This window comes from Lycium barbarum, chromosome 4 (genome assembly GCF_019175385.1).
Source record: "Lycium barbarum isolate Lr01 chromosome 4, ASM1917538v2, whole genome shotgun sequence".
NCBI classification, from domain to species: Eukaryota; Viridiplantae; Streptophyta; class Magnoliopsida; order Solanales; family Solanaceae; genus Lycium; species Lycium barbarum.
The window spans coordinates 142255643-142276610 of NC_083340.1; the positions used below are offsets into that span (position 1 = coordinate 142255643).

General features: G+C 35.6%; 1 long non-coding RNA gene across 1 annotated transcript; it reads right to left on the reverse strand.

Moving 5' to 3' along the window:
* Window positions 1–2812: 2812 nt before the first annotated feature.
* On the reverse strand, window positions 2813–4805 carry LOC132638754 (uncharacterized). Its single transcript, XR_009581874.1, has 2 exons — window positions 4605–4805; window positions 2813–3074 (listed from the first exon to the last, which is right to left on the reverse strand). It is a non-coding gene; the product is annotated as an uncharacterized LOC132638754 (long non-coding RNA).
* Between the last annotated feature and the right edge of the window lie 16163 nt (window positions 4806–20968).

Genomic DNA, 20968 nt, shown 5'->3' on the forward strand with positions numbered 1-20968 from the left:
AAGTTGGGGGTGTTAGTGTTGCTTGAGAGTGGTGAAGGTTGGTGTTGTGAAAAAATCAAAAGAAAAGAAGAAAATTTGAAAATACAAAAAGGTTGCAAACTTTTTGTGCAAAAAAATGTATCTTAAAAAAAAAAAAAAAAAAAAAAAAAAAAAAAAAAATTGCAGGTGGCATCACCTGCGACTCGCATTTCAGACATGCGATTCGCATGTGGGGTCGCAGGTCGTGCCAGTGTGTAAAAAAAAAAAAAAAAAAATTTTTTTTTTTTTTCTTTCTCTGTTTTGTTTTGATTATGTGCAGTGAGGACACTGCAATATTTATAGTTGGGGGTGGAATGTGCTAGCACATTATATTTTGAAACTTTATAAAGGAAGTGTGAATAATTGGGGAAACTGGTATGCAAAGGAAGGAGTGATATTTCGAAATGAAGAAGAAAGTGGACATAAAGTATGTGTAGTGTTCAAGGAGGGCGTAGTCAGTTGTATCTCAAATACTTATCCTACCCTTCCCTAAGCCTACATTACAAGCTTAAAAAGCGCCTATGTGATCTCCAACCGAATGTTCTTGAGTTAGTGATAAACGAAAATAAAGGCAAGCTTATGGTGTGATATTTGTTAGCACTAGAACTTCTTTGTTGAGTGTGAGCGACTTTTGTGTATTTGTCCCTTGTGTCGTTGCTGTGAATATTGTGATTTTGGGACTTTCTTTCTTGTGAGGGCATATGGATTACGATAGAGTGGTGATGTTCAAAAATTCCAAGTTGAGTCAAGTGAGCATATCTAGCAAACTAGTGGTTTTGAGTCACTTATTGAGACTTGAGTGTTGTTGCTTGATTATTTTAAATCTCTATTGCATTCTTGAAATTGTATTTTGAATGAGGGAGTTATTTGGTTGAAGCTTCACATGCTTGTAGCCTAATTGTTGGTACCAACCAAAGTCATGCTTTTGTGCTTAAAATGGATCCTCATTGAGATTTTTGTTTTAGTTTGCTTGAGGACAAGCAAAGACTTTAAGTTGGGGGTGTTGATGAGTCGTGAAATTACGCGATATTCGACGCTAATTCCTTAAGCTTTTGTGACTCCTTAAGCACTTTTGTTGTTACTTTTTGTGTTTTTATGTTGTTTTGTAGGAAAAGATGCCCGAAGAGCATAAAAGAGCAAAATGGATCAAAATGGACCAAAATGGAACAAAATAGAGCAAAACAAGCCAAGTAGCTGAAATGAGTGATCGGAAGATACCAAGTGAAAAGAAAGTCAAAAAGAGGTCAAACTGGACATTTTTGCAAAACTGTCAAAACTGGACAGTTTTGCAAAAACGGGACAGATTTGCAAAACTGTCAAAAAGTGGACAGTTTTGCAAAAACGGGCAGAATTGCAAAAACAGAAATATGGGGGCAGATTTTGACATTTTTTGGACTTGGAAAAATTGGGGGGAGCTACAAAAGAGAGGCTAGGGCAAAACATTTTCTATCTTTGGTCATTTTGCAAGTTTTGGAGGCTAGGGTTTTCACCTACACCATTGGAGGAGAAGATTGAAGCACTTTAATGAGATAATTCTTAAACCTTTCTTCAATTCCTTGTTTTGTATTGAATATTTTAGTGTGTAGTATTTCATTTCTAGACTTGAATCTTGTTTATGAAAATATTCTTGATTAAAGTTTGGATTGAAACTCTTGTTTTGCTTATGTATTGAATGATTCTTATTGCTATTGAAGTGGGTCTTTGTTGATTTAATTAATCTTGTTCTTGAATGTTTCCAAAGGGATTAGCTAACCCTAGGACTCACCCATTTACTTAGATTGAGCTTGGAAAAGGAAATCTAGGTTGGGAAAGATTAATTAACAAGAATTTGGGTCATTAAACTCATCTAATAACTTGAGCTCGGAAGAGGATAGTTACTTGAGGTTAAATTGATTGTGCCTAATATCACACTCTAAGGCTTGGAAAAGCTTAGAGTGAAATTCATTGATTTGGTTGGAAGACTTTCAATGAGATTTTAGATATCATTATTTATTGACACAAACCCGCTCTTAGTTGTAAAATTGTAAAATACATTGGATCGTTACTTGAGTGTAATATCCTATTATCCATGCTTGTGGCCATTGATCATTTTACTCGCTTTCTAGGTAATTTTACATTTCCGCGGTAGTTATAATTTTCTCAAAAACCCAAAATATTATTTATCGTTTGGCTTTAGCGTAGTTGGTGAAAGTTCCTTACTTTCTTAATCGCCTAGCATATTGTTCCCTGTGGGATCGACCCCGACTCATAGTTGGGTAAATATATTGCATACGACCGTGTACACTTTCTCTTTGAGGAGTGTATTTGGACGTTATCATTAGCAGAGTTCGGGAAAGGGCCACACCCCTTACGAATGAAGAGTATAATAATTAGGTTCAATTGAATTTAGTGCCATCAAGGCATATATATATATATATATATATATATATATATATATATATATATTATTTTATTTTAAAATAAAAAATCAAAAGTCATCCATCTCTATAGAGACTGGATGTTCTTTTATTTCATGGCACAAATATTACAAAAGTAGGATATTTGCGTTACATATCCTTCATGATTGGAACAGACTGCAAGCATCACAATTTACAAGGGTAGGCAAAATAGGAATATATATTTATATGTATATGACAAATTATTAAAACTACGAAAAGTATTAGATTCTGAATTTATAGACATAAATGTCATGACCTAAATCTGACACTTAGGCCGTGACCGGGCACGTTTCGAGCTTCTACCCGTAAGACGAACCCTCTAAGCTAATCAAGCGAAAATTAATGAATAAAATGAATAATACGCAAAGTCTCATGATATAACGAAAAGTGCGGAAGCGAAAATACAAATACTGAGTCTTGCCCATAAACCCCATAAAATGTTTAAGTCATGGAACTACTAGTCTGAATAGAAAAGTACAAGACGAAGCTCGGAATACTACTAAGTCAACTAAAGAAGAAGAGACCGCCATGATCTAATGGTGGCTCACCTCTACTTTACTGGACTGAACAAAGCTGGAATGAATCAAGTATCGGCTACTTGGTCACCGTTAACCACACCTGCACATATACAACATCAACAAGTGTGAGTCTAAAAGACCCAGCAAGATCATCGACACTCTCAGCTTACCCCTGGGGCAAGTCTTTGAAATCCCTGATAATGCATAAAAGAAATTACACAGTACAAGTATATTAAATATATACAAACACTGAAGCTAAAGCTAAAATCATGAAGCACAACCAGCCAAAACATGAAGTACTCTAAATCTGAATCTATGCTCACGGGACATAGTACGTATTTATCTATGTCTTACCCCGTTTTCCGGAGGGGCATTATTTACCCTCATCTTACCCGGACAAGAAATAGATGAAATAAATTGAATCTGAATCTACGCTTACGGGACAGAGTACGTATTTGTCTATGTCTTACCCCGTCTTCAGGAGAGGGTATTTTTTACCCCCATCTTACCCGGGTCACTTAAGATTCTAGCATCAATCTCTCACTGAACATCAATGGGACCTATGGAAGTATGCTCCTCTAAAAATACGATAAGTGGAACATACATCCAATCAATACCATTTCCAAACTTTACATTTATTTAAATAGTATCTATTTAAGCGAATTTACGCTAAAGGACTCATACGGTCATTACTTTAGAATCTTGGAAATTATCCAATTTAGATCATGCTTTCCCACTCACACGAACTGAACGGTTTAAATGCATACATACAACACAACCATATACTTTTTATGAAAAGCAAGTAAACTAAGAGTTTAAGCCTCACTTGCCTTATAACCGGAACGCAGTCTCTCCCGAAATGCCAAATTCTCTTCGAACGATTTCCGATAGCCTCAATTTATTCAATATCATAAATAACGGGTCCAAGTTAATGGGTCAAATCTCATGTTCCTAATTTGTAAACTACAGGTTCAATGTCAATATTTTATACTAAATTTCATAATTTCCATAGAATGATCAAATTGTATCTTAATAATACTTCTAATAAACAAATTTCAAAATATGATATAGTCTCCAAATAGACATAACCGTAATACATAAAGAAGGAAATAATTGAAATAAAAATTTGGCACTGACACAGTGCACGAGAATTTCACAAATTCATCACTTTGAAAACCCACTTTCAATCTAATACTATTTGGTCCCTCCAAGGTTTGCATAATAATTGCTTCCTATATTAAAATAATATTTAATGCTATTTCCCCCTAAGCCAATTCACAGTGCACGAGAATTGCACAAATTCAACACTTTGAAAACCCACTTTCAATCTACTGCTATTTGGTCCCTCCAAGGTTTGCATAATAATTGCTTCTTATATTAAAATAATATTTAATGCTATTTCCCCCAAAGCCAAATGAATTCCCTGCAAAGAAAAATTGCAATCCAGAAAGGTATTGTCTCTTAATAAATACCATTTCAATTGCCAAGGCCTAAGAAACACAATCATGACTCCATAATTAATTTGTCCCTCAAAGATAGGTTATTGGCATTATTCAGTATGAATTACTTATACTAGTCATCCTATTTCAGTTCATCAAACCTAACTAAGGAATGGAATTAAGTACAATACCTGGATACAGCAAATGAAATTTCCACTCTTTCCAACTCTCCACGCCACTTTGGCACTTTCTCTCGTCCGAAACCAAGAAAGAGACCCAAAGTTATAATGCCTTGGCAGAAGAAAGAGGGAGTGGGCTTGCCCCACTTTTTTTCCCACTTAAACATATTTTATCATTAATTAAATTCACCAATTTACACTTACACACGTATACATATACAAACAATGGCAGAAAAAACAAGAGTGAGCCTGCCCACTTCTTTTCCCACTTAAACCCTATCTTGTCTTATTTAAAATCCCACCATCAATCAATCTACCACTAATCATAGCCGTGGGTCCCTCTAACCATTGGGGAATTATTAACTCACATCTAAACTTTTCTTGTCTTCACTATTATTAACGTGGCCAACAACCAGAGAAATGGCCTAACCCACTTATTCACTTAACTGTCTTTTCATAAAATATATACAACTAAATATATCTACATACATATTATATGAATCTATTTCATAATTATCTGCTTTGGTATAAGACCGCCAAAATTAAATAAACTATGAATAAGGAAGTAATTCAAGACACTTGGAAAAATACTGGGCTATTACAATAAAAGTGTAAATTTTCAATCTGCTCTAATTGAAGATCCAATATAACTGATAGCAATGCATATGCCCTTTGAACTCGATATTATAAGGTGTAAGATGGCAATCTGTTTGCAATTTTCTATTATTCGACATATTTTCTGATAGCTTGTGCATTAAAAAATAACACACTTAAGGAACACTCAGTGCTTTTTTCCATAAAAAGATCGCAACATCTTATTTTAGTAAATCTTTTTTTACAACACTTAGTGTTTTTTCCATATTTTGACCAACGATTAGTAGTGTGTCATGACTCCGAAACGTCAATATTTTATATAGAACCTGATATTTTTTTCTGCGTACTATAATGTAGGCTCAATACATCCAGGATACGTAAATGTTCGGATCGTCGTTTTCGGGGTTGAAAAGGGGCCTGAAGTAAGTTTTGTTTTTTAAGATTTTGATTTAAGCGTGTTATTTTTTATCAAGACATAACTTTATTTTGAATATAAATCCAATTCTAAAAAATATAGGGAGAAAAACTAGAAATTTAGTGGTCAAACTTTAGATGGTCATAACTTTGCGCTGGGATGTCCGTTTTATGCGATTTTTTTTTATTTTGAGTATTTTTTCAAGATCTATGCGGACAAACTACCGACAAGAAGTTTGGCCGAGCCGATTTTAAAAAAAATACCTGTTATCCTATTAAATTTTAATTTTCCCCCAAATTGGCGTGATGTTTTTAGTTTTCTTTACTTATAATATGATGATATACAATAGATTTATTCCAGAATTACTAAATCCTTTAAATTCACCTATGTTACTCTGCGTTAATCTTAAATCTTAATGATGCCACATATTAATTATGGCTTAATGCATATGTGCCTCCCTAAACTTGAATATTTAGGGGATATATTCCAGCAATTTTATATATTATGTATTAAGATAAATCTCTAAAGCTTAGATAGCAGTATGTTGTTGATAATGAATGTTCAAGGGAATAAAATAAAGAGTAAAATTTTAATTCAATGTATGGAAACAATATTTTTATGGGAAGAAAATATTACTTGATCAATTTTGAAGCAAAAGTAAAGGCATAAAAGATGATTTTTCTTTTTGCGACAACAAAGATGAAAATAATAATATTAAATACTAGTAAAGATAATAATGATAAAAAGATAGCGATTGACTCTGAATTGAGAGGGAAAATAGATAAATAAATGCATTTAAAGTATCAGTGATTTGTAAGCTCAAGAAAAATAAATTAGAAGAAGGACGAGACAAAATTGGGCGTCAACACCAAACCTGTGCTGCTTTTTCGAAAAGCTCTCACACTATTAGCAGTATGCCTACACCTCATATGTAGTGTCATTTTTTTTTCCTTTACACACCCAACAAATACACATACCTTTGAAAGTGACAAACATGATCGAAACAGTCGAAGTATTAGATTTTTTATGTAATTGGATTAATATCCTTAAAACCACAACACTTTAATTTGTATTTAAAATATCTTTGTTTATGCAAGTGTACACACTATAAACGTGCGTTTCTCAAGTGACATACAAGAGTTGAATTTAAATATAATTACAAATAATTAGGCCATCTAATTTATTTATCTTGGCCAAACTAATAATCACACAACAGAGTAAAAGAATACGACAAAAGGTGCTCTTTGGTTGTGTGGATGGCAGAGTCGTGACTCGTGAGGAAGAGAAGCAAAGAGATGAGGGATTAGTTTCTCTTTTTTTTTTCGAGGGGAAAAAGTTTTCTGAAAATAGATCTTTTTATTTGGCTCAAAATTCTTGTTTTTTTTCTTCTTGGTGTCTTTATTCCATTCATTTCTTTTCTTTGTCGTGTCACTAGCGTGCCGTAAGTGAATTTTCGTGTTCAACGACGATGGTTGAAGACTTTGAATGCGCTTGTGAATGGCAGTCTGGTGGGCAAAGTATCCCGTGTTAGCAGAGTTCGGGAAAGGGCCACACCTTTTACGAATGAAGAGTATAATAATTAGGTTCAATTGAATTTAGCGCCATCATGACAATACATACATATATATATATATATATATATATATATATATATATATATATATATATATATATATATATATATATATATATATATTATTTTCTTTTTAAATAAAAAATCAAAAGTCATCCATCTCTATAGAGACTGAATGTTCTTTTATTTCATGCCACAAATATTACAAAAGTAGGATATTTGCATTACAGATCCTTCACGATTGGAACAGAGTCCAAGCATCACAATTTATAAGGGTAGGCAAAACAGGAATATATATCTATATGTATATGACAAATTATTAAAAGTACGAAAAGTATTAGATTTTGAATTTATAGATATAAAAGTGTAAATTTTCAATCTGCTCTAATTGAAGATCCAATATAACTGATAGCAATGCATATGCCCTTTGAACTCGATATTATAAGGTGTAAGGTGGGAATCTGTTTGCAATTTTCTATTATTCGACATATTTTCTGATAGCTTGCGCATTAAAAAATAACACACTTAAGGAACACTCAGTGTTTTTTTCCATAAAAAATCGCAACATCTTATTTTAGTATATCTTTTTTTTTGCAACACTTAGTGTTTTTTCCATACTTTGACCAACGATTAGTAGTGTGTCATGACTCCGAAACGTCAATATTTTATATAGAACCTGATTTTTTTTTCTGCGTACTATAATGTAGGCTCAATACATCAAGAATACGTAAATGTTCGGATCGTCGGTTTAGGAGTTGAAAAGGTACCCGAAGTAAGTTTTCTTTTTTAAGGTTTTGATTTAAGCGTGTTATTTTTTAATCAAGACATAACTTTATTTTGAAATAAATTTAATTCTAAAAAATATAGGGAGAAAAACTAGTGGTAAAGTGGTCAAACTTTAGATGGTCATAATTTTGCGCTGGAATGTCCGTTTTATGCGATTTGTTTTTATTTTGCGAATTTTTTTGAGATCTATGCGGACAAACTGCCGGCAAGCAGTTTGGCCGAGCTGATTTAAAAAAAAAACACCTGTTATCCTATTCAATTTTAATATTCCCCTAAATTGGCGTGATGTTTTTAGTTTTCTTTACTTATAATATGATGATACACAATAGATTTATTTCAGAATTACTAAATCCTTTAAATTCACCTATGTTACTCTGCGTTAATCTTAAATCTTAATGATGCCACATATTAATTATGGCTTAATGCATATGTGCCTCCCTAAACTTGAATATTTAGTGAATATATTCCAGCAATTGAATATATTATGTATTAAGATAAATCTCTAAAGTTTAGATAGCAGTATGTTGTTGATAATGAATGTTCAAGGGAATAAAATAAAGACTAAAATTTTAATTCAATGTATGAAAACAATATTTTTATGGGAAGAAAATATTACTTGATCAATTTTGAAGCAAAAGTAAAGGCATAAAAGATGATTTTTCTTTTTACGACAACAATGATGAAAATAATAATATTAAATACTAGTAAAGATATTAATGATAAAAAGATAGCGATTGACTCTGAATTGAGAGGGAAAATAGATAAATAAATGCATTTAAAGTATCAGTGATTTGTAAGCTCAAGAAAAATAAATTAGAAGAAGGACGAGACAAAATTGGGCGTCAACACCAAACCTGTGTTGTTTGTTCGGAAAGCTCTCACACTATTAGCAGTATGCCTACACCTCATATGTAGTGTCTTTTTTTTTTCCTTTGCACACCCAACAAATACACATACCTTTGAAAGTGACAAACATGATCGAAACAGTCGAAGTATTAGATTTTTTATGTAATGGGATTAATATCCTTAAAACCACAACACTTTAATTTGTATTTAAAATATCTTTGTTTATGCAAGTGTACACACTATAAACGTGTGTTTCTCAAGTGACGTATACAAGAGTTGAATTTAAATATAATTACAAATTAATTAGGCCATCTAATTTATTTATCTTGGCCAAACTAATAATCACACAATAGAGTAAAAGACTACGACAAAAGCTGCTCTTTGTTTGTATGGATGGCAGAGTCGTGACTCGTGAGGAAGAGAAGCAAAGAGATGAGGGAGTAGTTTCTCTTTTTTTTTTCGAGGGGAAATTTTTTTATGAAAATAAATCTTTTTTGTTGGCTCAAAATTCTTTTTTTTTTTCCTCTTGGTGTTTTTATTCCATTCATTTCTTTTCTTTGTCGTGTCACTAGCGTGCCGTAAGTGAATTTTCGTGTTTGACGACGATGGTTGAAGTCTTTGAAGGCGCTTGTGACGCCATTCGAGGTGGCCCAGCCCAGCATTCATTCGCAAATCCTGTAGTGAAATTGAGACTGCTCAACCTCGGAAGCTAATTCGCGTGTAGGCAGCGCTGTCTGTCACACCCCTTTTTTTTCGTCCCCGCGCAATAAACACACGAAGGTTTTTATTAGTAAAAGGTTTTTCCAATTGAAGTGACATTTTGAAAAGGGATTATTTATTTATTCAGAATCGCCACTTGGAATTGAGTTTTGGTGTTCCAAGTCACCTTATGAATCTCAATCAAAAGGAAATGACTCTTTTATTATTGATCCGCGAAAACAAAAGACCGGGTAAGGAATTCTGTTGGCCGGGGAGAAGGTGTTAGGCATTCCACGAGTCCCGTGGTTCTAGCACGGTCGCTTTATCGACTTATACTTAGCTTAAATTATTTTTGGATAAATTTTGTCCCGAGCCTTGATTTGCTTGTACTTTTTATTGTTGAACTTTTATTAGTCTTAACCCGGATGCGTAACCGCATTCCGGATCTTTTAAGTGTCTCAAAATAAGATGCGTAAACGCATTCTCAATTGAAACAAAATTAATTATTAAAACGAGATTGGCCAAGGCGCGTAACCGCATCCTTGAGTTGTTTAAAGCGTCTCGAAATAAGATGTGTAACCGCATTCTTAATCGAAACAAACATCTTGAAACGTGCCTAAAGCCCATCTAGCGTTAAAAGCAATTATTTGTCTCTAAATCTGAGACTTATTATTATTTGGTTAATCTTCACTCTTTTGACAACGGGTTTTGAAACATGTTCCCAACCTATCTCGCTCCCTTATAATTGGTTTTTCCACTATTTTCTTTTTCTTTGACAACGGGGTTTGAAATAATTCACACATCATCTCGTTCATCTCACATTTAAATATAAAATAATTCACACATCATCTCGTTCATCTCACATTTAAATAATTAGCTAGGCCATAAATCAATTCGGCCCAAAAGAAGAAAACGTTATATACCACTATTTCTGATCCATTTAATTTATTAAAGAAACAATGACTAAACTAATTTCTTCTCAATGCCAAGACCATGGCCCATTTTTCATCGTCCTCATGCATTATCCAATAACAAATAGTAAAACAAACATCCATTACAGTATAACAAATCAGGTAATAAACCATTCACACTAATATGATGCAAGCATTTGTACACTTATTTAATCCATTAAAATACCCATTAAGTCAAATAGGGGAATGAAACACAAATAGAAAACTTAAGTTAAGAAAACAGTAAACTAAAATTCCTTGATACGTATCAACGTGCTTGCATCTTCAAGTTCTAATTATTAAGGAAACATGAACTTTATTAGAGAACTTTAACATTATTGATAGACTATCTAATAGTCTACGTAAATATTGTAAATATTAGGATAATCCTTTCATATATTAGGCATGATATCTTCCTTATGTATAGTAAATTAGGTCCTATAATTTAGCCCAGTATTATGCTGATAGTTAGATATCTACTTTGTATATAAGGACTTTCATACATCAATACAAATTACGAATTGATTTCCTACATGGTATCAGACTAGGTTTCTCCTAAAAACCCTAGCATCCTAAACCCTAGCCGTCCACCTCCCTCTCTCCTAACCCTAGCCGAAGCCGCCGCCCGCCCCCCCCCCCCCCCCCCCCCCCCTCCTCCTCCCTCTTCTCTCTTCAATGGCTGATAACAAAAAATTTCATTCTGCTTTAACCGTCACGAATGTGAAATCTTTAATACCAATCACTCTAGACATGGAAACCGGCCATTATCACGAATGGGCGACACTATTCAAAGTTCTAGCCCGTGTCCACTCCGTACTTGAGCACGTCATACCACCAACTGACACCACTGAACTCACTGCGTACAACGCAACGAAGGCGGCTAATCTTCCGCTCTGGAAACGGCTAGATGCAGTGGTCCTTCAATGGATATACGCCACCGTATCCCATGATATTCTTACCTCTATTCTGGTGGCGGATGATGTTGCGGAAAAGGCTTGGAATCAAGTTGCTTAACTTTTCCAAGATAACAAGCACTCAAGGGCAGCGTACCTTGAAACTGAATTCACCATCACAAAAATGGCCGATTTCGGCTCGGTTATGGCCTATTATAATAGGTTGAAGTCACTCACGGATCAGCTTGCCAACGTAGGGTCGCCGGTATCCGACCAACGTATGGTCTTGCGCCTCCGTGCAGGCTTACCGGAGACATATGCACACTTTGTCACCACCATCCAGCAGAAGGATGTGCTGCCCTCTTTCTCTGAAGTGTGCTCCAGACTCAAGCTCGAAGACACCGCAGCCAAGGAACGTGCCCGCGGCTCTACTTGTTGATAATGATACTCCCTCCCCGCCACCTGACGGTACCAATAATTCAACTAACCGTCGTGATAATAATCGTGGCAGGAATTCCAACAGGAACAAGGGAAAGGAGAGCAATAACAACAACAACCGCGGGAAATCCGGCCGCGGCGGCGGCGGACAGACCAGCCACGGCCAGTGACCGACGGGACAGCCACCGGCAGGGGGCTACTACTGGCCTGCCTGGCCGCCACAGCAGTGGCCACTGCCCCCCTGCCCGTATCCGACAAGGCCGTGGCAGCAGCGTCCCACGACGCCACGGCCCGACAGCGGCATTCTCGGTGTGGGTCCACGACCTCAGCAGGCCTATTCCATGCATGGTCCGTCCTATTCTGGGTACACTCCAACAGACGTGGAGACAGCCATGCACACTCTGTCCATGCATCAACCAGATGATAATTGGTACATGGACACCGGAGCGACTTCCCACATAACTGCCAACTCAGGTACTCTCACGTCTTATTTTAATTTGAGCAATAATTCTGGAATCATTGTTGGTAATGGTAGCACTATTCCAATTCGAGGCTATGGTCATACATCCCTACCCCCACCTAATCCCCAATTACGTCTCAAAAATGTCTTGCATGCTCCAAAACGCGTCAAAAACCTTATTTCCATACGTAAATTCACTAAGGACAATAATGTTTCTGTTGAGTTTGATCCTCTTGGGTTTTCTGTGAAGGATTTACCGACGGGGAGCCGCCTAATGAGATATGAGAGCACTGGGGAATTGTATCCTATCATTTCCACAAAACGGACCACTCCACCATCAACCTTCATTGCCGCCTCACCTAGCTTGTGGCATTCCCGACTCGGCCATCCGGGAAATGCTATCCTTAGTTCTCTTCGTAGTAATGCCTTAATTGAATGTAATAGGGTCTGAACTTCTTTTTGTACCTCTTGTCCTTTGGGGAAACACGTTAAATTGTCATTTTATGATTAATTGTCATTTACTACTATGCCATTTGATATCATTCATAGTGATTTATGGACATCTCCTGTTTTGAGTTCTAATGGGCACCGTTATTATGTTTCCTTTCTTGATGATTATAGTAATTTTCTTTGGACTTTTCCAATCTTTAACAAGTCCCAAGTTTATTCTACTTTTCTATCTTTTAAGGCATTAATACGAACTCAATTCAAAAGATACATCAAAAACATTCAATGTGATAATGGGCAGGAGTTCGCCAATGGGCATTTTCAATCTTTTTGCGCCTCCAATGGTTTAAATTTCAGATTTTCTTGCCCCCATACCTCTCCTCAAAACGGCAAAGCGGAAAGAAAAATTAAATCCATTAACAACATAGTGCGCACTCCTCCATGCCCCCCTCCTTTTGGCATCATGCTCTCCAAATGGCCACATACCTCCTTAATGTACTTCCCACCAAGGTCCTTGGGTATAAATCACCAACGCAAGTTCTCTACCAATAAACCCCCTCCTATTCTCATCTCCGAGTTTTTGGGTATCTATGCTATCCACTTTTCCCATCTACAACTATTCATAAGTTGCAAGCAAGATCCACCCAGTGTGTCTTTTTGGGCTATCCGTTGAATCATAGAGGCTATAAATGTTATGATTTATCCACCAACAAAATCATCATATCAAGGCATGTCATCTTTGAGGAAACTCAATTTCCCTTCTAAAAGTTGCACTCACCAACTCAAACTTATGATTTTTTGAACCATGGGATTTCTCCATACACCCTACATTTTCTATCGCAGCCTACTCCACCCGTTGTTCCCTCGGTCCAGCCCTCCCCCCCCCCCACTACTACACCCGTGACTGCCCAGTAACCCCTCCTCCCCCCCCCCCCCCCACTGCTCCACCTGTGACTACCCAGCAGCCCCCCCTTCCACTGCCCAGCAGTCCACCCGCACGGTCACTGCCCAGCAGCCCCTCCCCACTGCCCCACCCGTGCTTGCCCAGCAGCCCACCCGCATGGTCACTAGAAGCCAACATGGGATTTTCAAGCCCAAACAACCATTTAACTTAAACACTTCCACCATCTCGCCTATCCCACGAAATCCTATAAGTGCTTTAAATGACCACAATTGGAAAGCTGCCATGGTTGATGAATATAATTCTCTAATTAAAAATAAGACGTGGGAGTTGGTTCCACGTCCCATTGATGTGAATCTTATTCGTTCTATGTGGATTTTTCGTCATAAAAAGAAATATGATGATTCTTTTGAGAGGCACAAAGCCCGTCTTGTCTGTGATGGCAGGTCTCAACAGGTTGGAGTTGACTGCGATGAGACTTTCAGTTCGGTTGTCAAACCGGCTACTATTCGCGCTGTCTTGAGCATTGCACTTGCACACTCTTGGCCCATTCATCAGTTGGACGTCAAGAGTGTTTTCCTACAAGGTAATCTTAATGAGACTGTTTATATGCATTAGCCTATTGGGTTTAAGGATCCAAAGCATCCCCATCATGTCTTTCTCTTGAAGAAATCGCTGTACGGACTTAAGCAAGCTCCCCGTGCATGGTTCCAACGTTTTGCAGACTATGTCTCTATTATCGGTTTTTCACATAGCCAATCTGATCACTCTCTCTTTATTTATTGTCGAGGTTCTGACATTGCTTACATTCTGCTATATGTTGATGATATTATTCTCACAGCTTCCTCAGATGCCCTCAGAAAATCCATCATTTCTCTGCTTAGTGCCGAATTTGCTATGAAGGATTTGGGTCCCTTAAGCTATTTTTTGGGTATTGCTGTTACCAGGACTTCACACGACATGTTCTCTCTCAGAAAAATTATGCAGCGGATATTATAGAGCGGGCGGGCATGACTGCCTGTAAGCCGAGTTAGACACCGGTCGACACCAAAGCCAAACTTGGTGCCACGGCCGGACCTTCTTGCGATGATCCCACACAATATCGTAAGTTGGCTGGCGCGTTGCAGTACCTTACATTCACAAAACCAGACAGCATGCTCTTAAACGCATAATCTGATACATTCAAGGTACTATTGAGTTTGGTCTCCATCTGTACAAATCCTCCATTGCCTCTCTTGTTTCTTATACAGATGCAGATTGGGGTGGTTGTCCGGACACTCGCCGATTTCCTACAAATATATATATTTAAGATACGATTAAACATCTTCTTAGAAATGATAACTATTAGGTCATGATCCTAAGATACGGTTAACATATTCTTGGAAAAACTCTGCAACTTTTTTATCCTAATATTTAGATTAAACTTTTAAATTCAAAGCGGTAATAAACAATGAACCAAACAAAACTAAATAAGTCCCTTACCCCATAACCCCACTAACTCACAGACACATACACGATTTATATCCAAAAGCAATTAGATGAAGTCATTTAAATTCAAAATGTAACCACAGCAAACCACTAACTCACGGTTATATATCTTCTTCTTTTCGCTTTTACAAACCAATTTTTATAGTTTTGTTAAGTCACTTATTTTTGGATTCAGTACTTAATTTGATTGCGGAATACAATCAAATTCTAAAAAAGATGTTTTACTTGCTATTATTATTTGGTTGTGATTCGTTGCTTATGTTGGTTTTATGTCCTTTTGACGATTTCAATAAATGCTTTATTTTGCAGGAATACTATCAACACGTATAGTGATGAGGATGATGAAATAGATATACATCTTTATTTTGCTGAGTTCTCGAAAGAAGACAGGCGGAGATTGGTAAAAGTTTTAATTTAACAGTTTACTATTAATTGGTATGCTTTCTGAATTTAAATGGAATTTGAGTTAGAATTTTAACTTCGTAACCTATTATATATAGCTTCACTTACAGATGATTCAACGTTAAAAAAAATCAGGAATCACTTTCCCTGCCAATGTATAATTCACATAGTATTTTACTTTATAAAATGATCTTACCTTACATATTTCATTTTTCAATAATGTCTGGCAACCATCTGGGGGTAGATTTAAAAGACTTCAGATGGATTGATTTGTCATTGCCAAGAATTATGTCTTTAAAAATGTAATTAAGTGTGTTCAGATCTCAAATTATCATGATTACGAAGAAGAAAAAGGGGGAAAAAAAATTAAAACAAAATATTGTTCACCTATTATAACCGACATGCATAATGACCTGCTTACAAGACGTATTTTTGCCAATCTTCTCATATATGTTTTCGCTGACACTTTCAGGTGGGACAAACTCCCTTAGCTTGAAAGGATGGCACCTTTTACCCATACAATTGATTATCACGGGTTTATCATAAATCATTCTACTCAGTTACGTTGCATCGATGTGCATGTAAGTAGTTTTTCTTGAAGAGTATATTTAATTATTTTCTTAGCTTGCTATATTGAAGCACAAACTAATGTAAAAAATGTCTTAGGTAATAAGCCAAATGTCCAAAAAAGAATATTCTATAAATTAAACGACCAAAATGAATGAAGCAAGAAATATAATTTCAAGTTGCTCCGGTTCTCTTTCTTTGAACTGTAATTTTGCTTGCAGTAAAGTTTCAGCATTTGACCCATATGAAAATATGGCAATTGAGTTAAAAACAAGGATTGATTGACATCTTTTGAGCATCATTATCTCATTATGGTAATTTCACAGACAATTGTTAGTTGCTACTAAGAAAATAAATAACAGATGTAAGCTATTATTTGAAACCAAGTGCGTGGATACTAATACATTTTATATGCATGCATACAGGACATTGGATTTTGATCGTTAAAAAAAAATGTATCACATGCTAACACAGCGTCTCGTTTTCTTCTAAAACAGAAGTTTGTCGTTGAGTGTGAGAAAGATACGGATCAAAAAAAGCCTCCTCAAATTTTAAAGTAATTGTTATTAATTTGGATTTGGTTAGGGTAAACATCTCCTTTAATCTTGAAAAATATCTGCATTTCATACATATGTTTGTCGTTCTCCAAATCGTATTTGATGCATTTCCTAAAATTAAATTGATGATTTTCGAGAGACCAATATTACAAGCTAGGATACTATGGTCCTTTTTACATCAATAAATATGTAATGTCCTCTACTTTTTCACACGCTGAAGACGGACACAAAGGACGTTATCATTTTAATGGAGATGATGAAATGATTTGAGGAACGCATTGCTTATAAAATTCAAGGAATTAGGATGTTTAACTATTGTGTCTTCTAGGAAATCATTTAATTTGAACAAATCTTAATTGATGCATACATCAAATCTTCTCGATTGAAGTATGCATAAAAAAAATATTTAACGGCTGATATTTATAAAGGGTTTAATATATATATTATTTTGCATGGATTGAGAAAATCCTTCTCGGAGATTTAAAAAGGTAATTCTAGGGTTCAGGCTTCATAAGGGGTGCGAGATACTGCTTATAAATTATCAATTTATGCTTGCTTAAAATGATTAGGCTCCTATACACAAGACCAGACATCTCCAATGCGGTTCAACAAGTATGCCTTCACATGCATGATCCCAAGGTTGCACATATGAATGCTCTTAAACGCATAATCTGATAAATTCAAGGTACTATTGAGTTAGGTCTCCATTTGTACAAATCCTCCATTGCCTCTCTTGTTTCTTATACAAATGCAGATTGGGGTAGTTGTCCGGACACTCGCCGATCCACATCCGGTTATTGTGTTTTCCTTGGCGATAATCTCCTCTCATGGTCATCCAAACGGCAACCTACTATGTCTAAGTCCAGTGCCGAGGCCGAATACCGTGGCGTCGCTAATGTCGTCTCTGAGTCCTGTTGGCTTCGCAACCTTCTGTTGGAGCTCCGTTGTCTCATCCGGACAGCTACATTGGTTTATTGTGATAATGTTAGTGCCATATACCTATCAGGTAACCCAGTTCAGCACCAACGCACTAAACATGTTGAGATGGACATACATTTCGTACGTGAGAAAGTTGCCCGTACAGAAGTCTGTGTTCTTCACGTCCCGTCCCGTTACCATATCGCAGACATCTTCACTAAAGGTCTTCCGCGCGTGCTCTTTGATGATTTCAGGGACAGTGTAAGCGTACGACAACCTCCCACTTCGACTGCGGGGGTGTGATAGATTATCTAATAGTCTACGTAAATATTATAAATATTAGGATAATCCTTTTATATATTAGGCATGATCTCTTCCTTATGTATAGTAAATTAAGTCCTATAATTTAGCCCAGTATTATGCTGATAGTTAGATATCTACTTTGTATATAAGGACTTTCATACATCAATACAGATTACGGATTGATTTCTTACGATTATTAATTAACAAGCCCAATTAGCAAGAAAACTAAGTAACAAAAATAAACGTAGCAACAGGAGAAAGAAAGATACATATTTGTATATAACCAACTGAAAATCAATGACAAACTCATCAAGATCATATTTTTACCCAAGTCATACATTCACATAAATCATGCCATAAAATTTAAAGAGCAAAGTGAAAAATGGACCTTAAAGAGTTTTTCAACAAATTTGAATCTGTTAAGTTTGAATAAACAGAGCTCGAGGGAAAACCTCAAGCGGAACTCGACCTCAATCGGAACAGAAACTCGACCCAAGGATTCTCAGCTCAAATCCATCTTGGGCGGCTTTATGGAGTTTTAATGTGGTGGTTAACAAGTGGTTTTAAATGGTGATGGATCTGTTGGGTTGACGGCAGTGAAGGATGGATGACGGATGATGGGCTGGAGGGGTGGTTTAATGGTGGCGGAGAAGTGGAGATGACAGTGGTGAACGGGTGGGTAAAAAAATTGGAGGAGATGAAGACTATGATGGGTCTTTTTTTTTTTTTTCTGTCAGTACCCTTTCTCTATCATATGTCAGTGGCCCCTTCCAAGAAAATGAAATGACCCTTTTTTTTGTTCCCTCTCTTTCCGTGTCTTTATTATAAAAAAAAATGGACCTCACTATTTCATTTTTTTGTGTGCATCAAATTATGGGACCACTCAAAAACAATATTTCTCTCCCCCTTTTTCACGTGTTCCTTTCCATTAAAAAAATCTATTTTCTATTTTTTTTTTCCCCCTCCCATTTTTAGGAGGATCTATAGTGTTTCCACACTTCCCCTCCAGTGTGACTCGAACCCAGGACCTACCGGTCGTGGGTGGAGGTTCTATTTTGTCTTTTGTGTGATGTGTGTATATATTGTGAAGTAGTGAGCAAGAAAATGGAGTGAGAGAAATTAGTTTGTTCGAAAGACTCTTATGAGGTGGAACTTTTTGGTTGGTCCTCCTTTTATTTTTTTATTTTTTTTATTTTAATAAAAATTTAAATACACTTATAAGTATTTTAGCCACCTAATTTTAGACTAAGGAAAAAAAAACTTATACATTTAAATCCCGTTAAAAAGAAAAAAATATTTTTATGAAAATCTTCTCTTTATCTTAACTACGACTCTATTTTTGTTTTATATTTTTTATTTCCACAACAAAATCATTAAAATGAGATAAAATTCAAAAAAACAAGATTAAGCCAAAAAGAAATATTTAGTGTTAAAAATCGTGTAAAACAACTCAGGGAGGGTGAAAAATTACGTGTCTACACTGTCTGTCGTACCAGAAACTTCCCTAGACAATGAATTCGCTTAGGATGCTTTTCTTGAATATCCCACGACTTCCTTCCCTTGGGGACTTGTAACCTTTCCAAGGATTATTGTCTTATTTCAGGTGCGGAAGATGGTTTGCAAAGTATCCCGTGTTAGCAGAGTTCGGGAAAGGGCCACACCCCTTACGAATGAAGAGTATAATAATTAGGTTCAATTGAATTTAGCGCCATCAAAATCAAAAGTCATCCATCTCTATAGAGACCGGATGTTCTGTTATTTCATGGCACAAATATTACTAAAGTAGGATATTTGCGTTACAGATCCTTCATGATTGGAACAGACTCCAAGCATCACAATTTATAGGAATACATATCTATATGTATATGACAAATTATTAAAAGTACGAAAAGTATTAGATTCGGAATTTATAGATATAAAAGTGCAAATTTTCAATCTACTCTAATTGAAGATCCAATATAACTGATAGCAATGCATATGCCTTCTGAACTCGATATTATAAGGTGTAAGGTGGGAATCTGTTTGCAATTTTTTATTACTCGACATATTTTCTGATAGCTTGCGCATTAAAAAATAACACACTTAAGGAACACTCAGTGTTTTTTTTCATAAAAAGATCGCAACATCTTATTTTAGTAAATCTTTTTTTTGCAACACTTATTATTTTTTTCATACTTTGACCAACGATTAGTAGTGTGTCATGACTCCGAAACGTCAATATTTTATATAGAACTTGATATTTTTTTTCTGCGTACTATAATGTAGGTTCAATACATCAAGGATAATTAAATGTTCGGATCGTCGGTTTAGGGGTTAAAAAGGTACCCGAAGTAAGTTTTGTTTTTTAAGGTTTTGATTTAAGCGTGTTATTTTTTAATCAAGACATAACTTTATTTTGAAATAAATCTAATTCTAAAAAACATAGGGAGAAAAACTAGTTGTAAAGTGGTCAAACTTTAGATGGTCATAACTTTGCGCTGGGATGTCCGTTTTATGCGATTTTTTTTTATTTTACGTATTTTTTTGAGATCTATGCGGACAAACTGCCGGCAAGCAGTTTGGCCGAGCCGGTTTTAAAAAAAACACCTGTTATCCTATTCAATTTTAATTTTTCCCCAAATTGGCGTGATGTTTTTAGTTTTCTTTACTTATAATATGATGATACGCAATAGATTTATTCCAGAATTACTAAATCCTTTAAATTCACCTATGTTACTCTGCGTTAATCTTAAATCTTAATGATGCCACATATTAATTATGGCTTAATGCATATGTGCCTCCCTAAACTTGAATATTTGGTGAATATATTCCAGCAATTGAATATATTATGTATTAAGATAAATTTCTAAAGCTTAGATAGCAGTATGTTGTTGATAATGAATGTTCAAGGGAATAAAATAAAGAGTAAAATTTTAATTCAATGTATGAAAACAATATTTTTATGGGAAGAAAATATTACTTGATCAATTTTGAAGCAAAAGTAAAGGCATAAAAGATGATTTTTCTTTTTGCGACAACAAAGATGAAAATAATAATATTAAATACTAGTAAAGATAATAATGATAAAAAGATAGCGATTGACTCTGAATTGAGAGGGAAAATAGATAAATAAATGAATTTAAAGTATCAGTGATTTGTA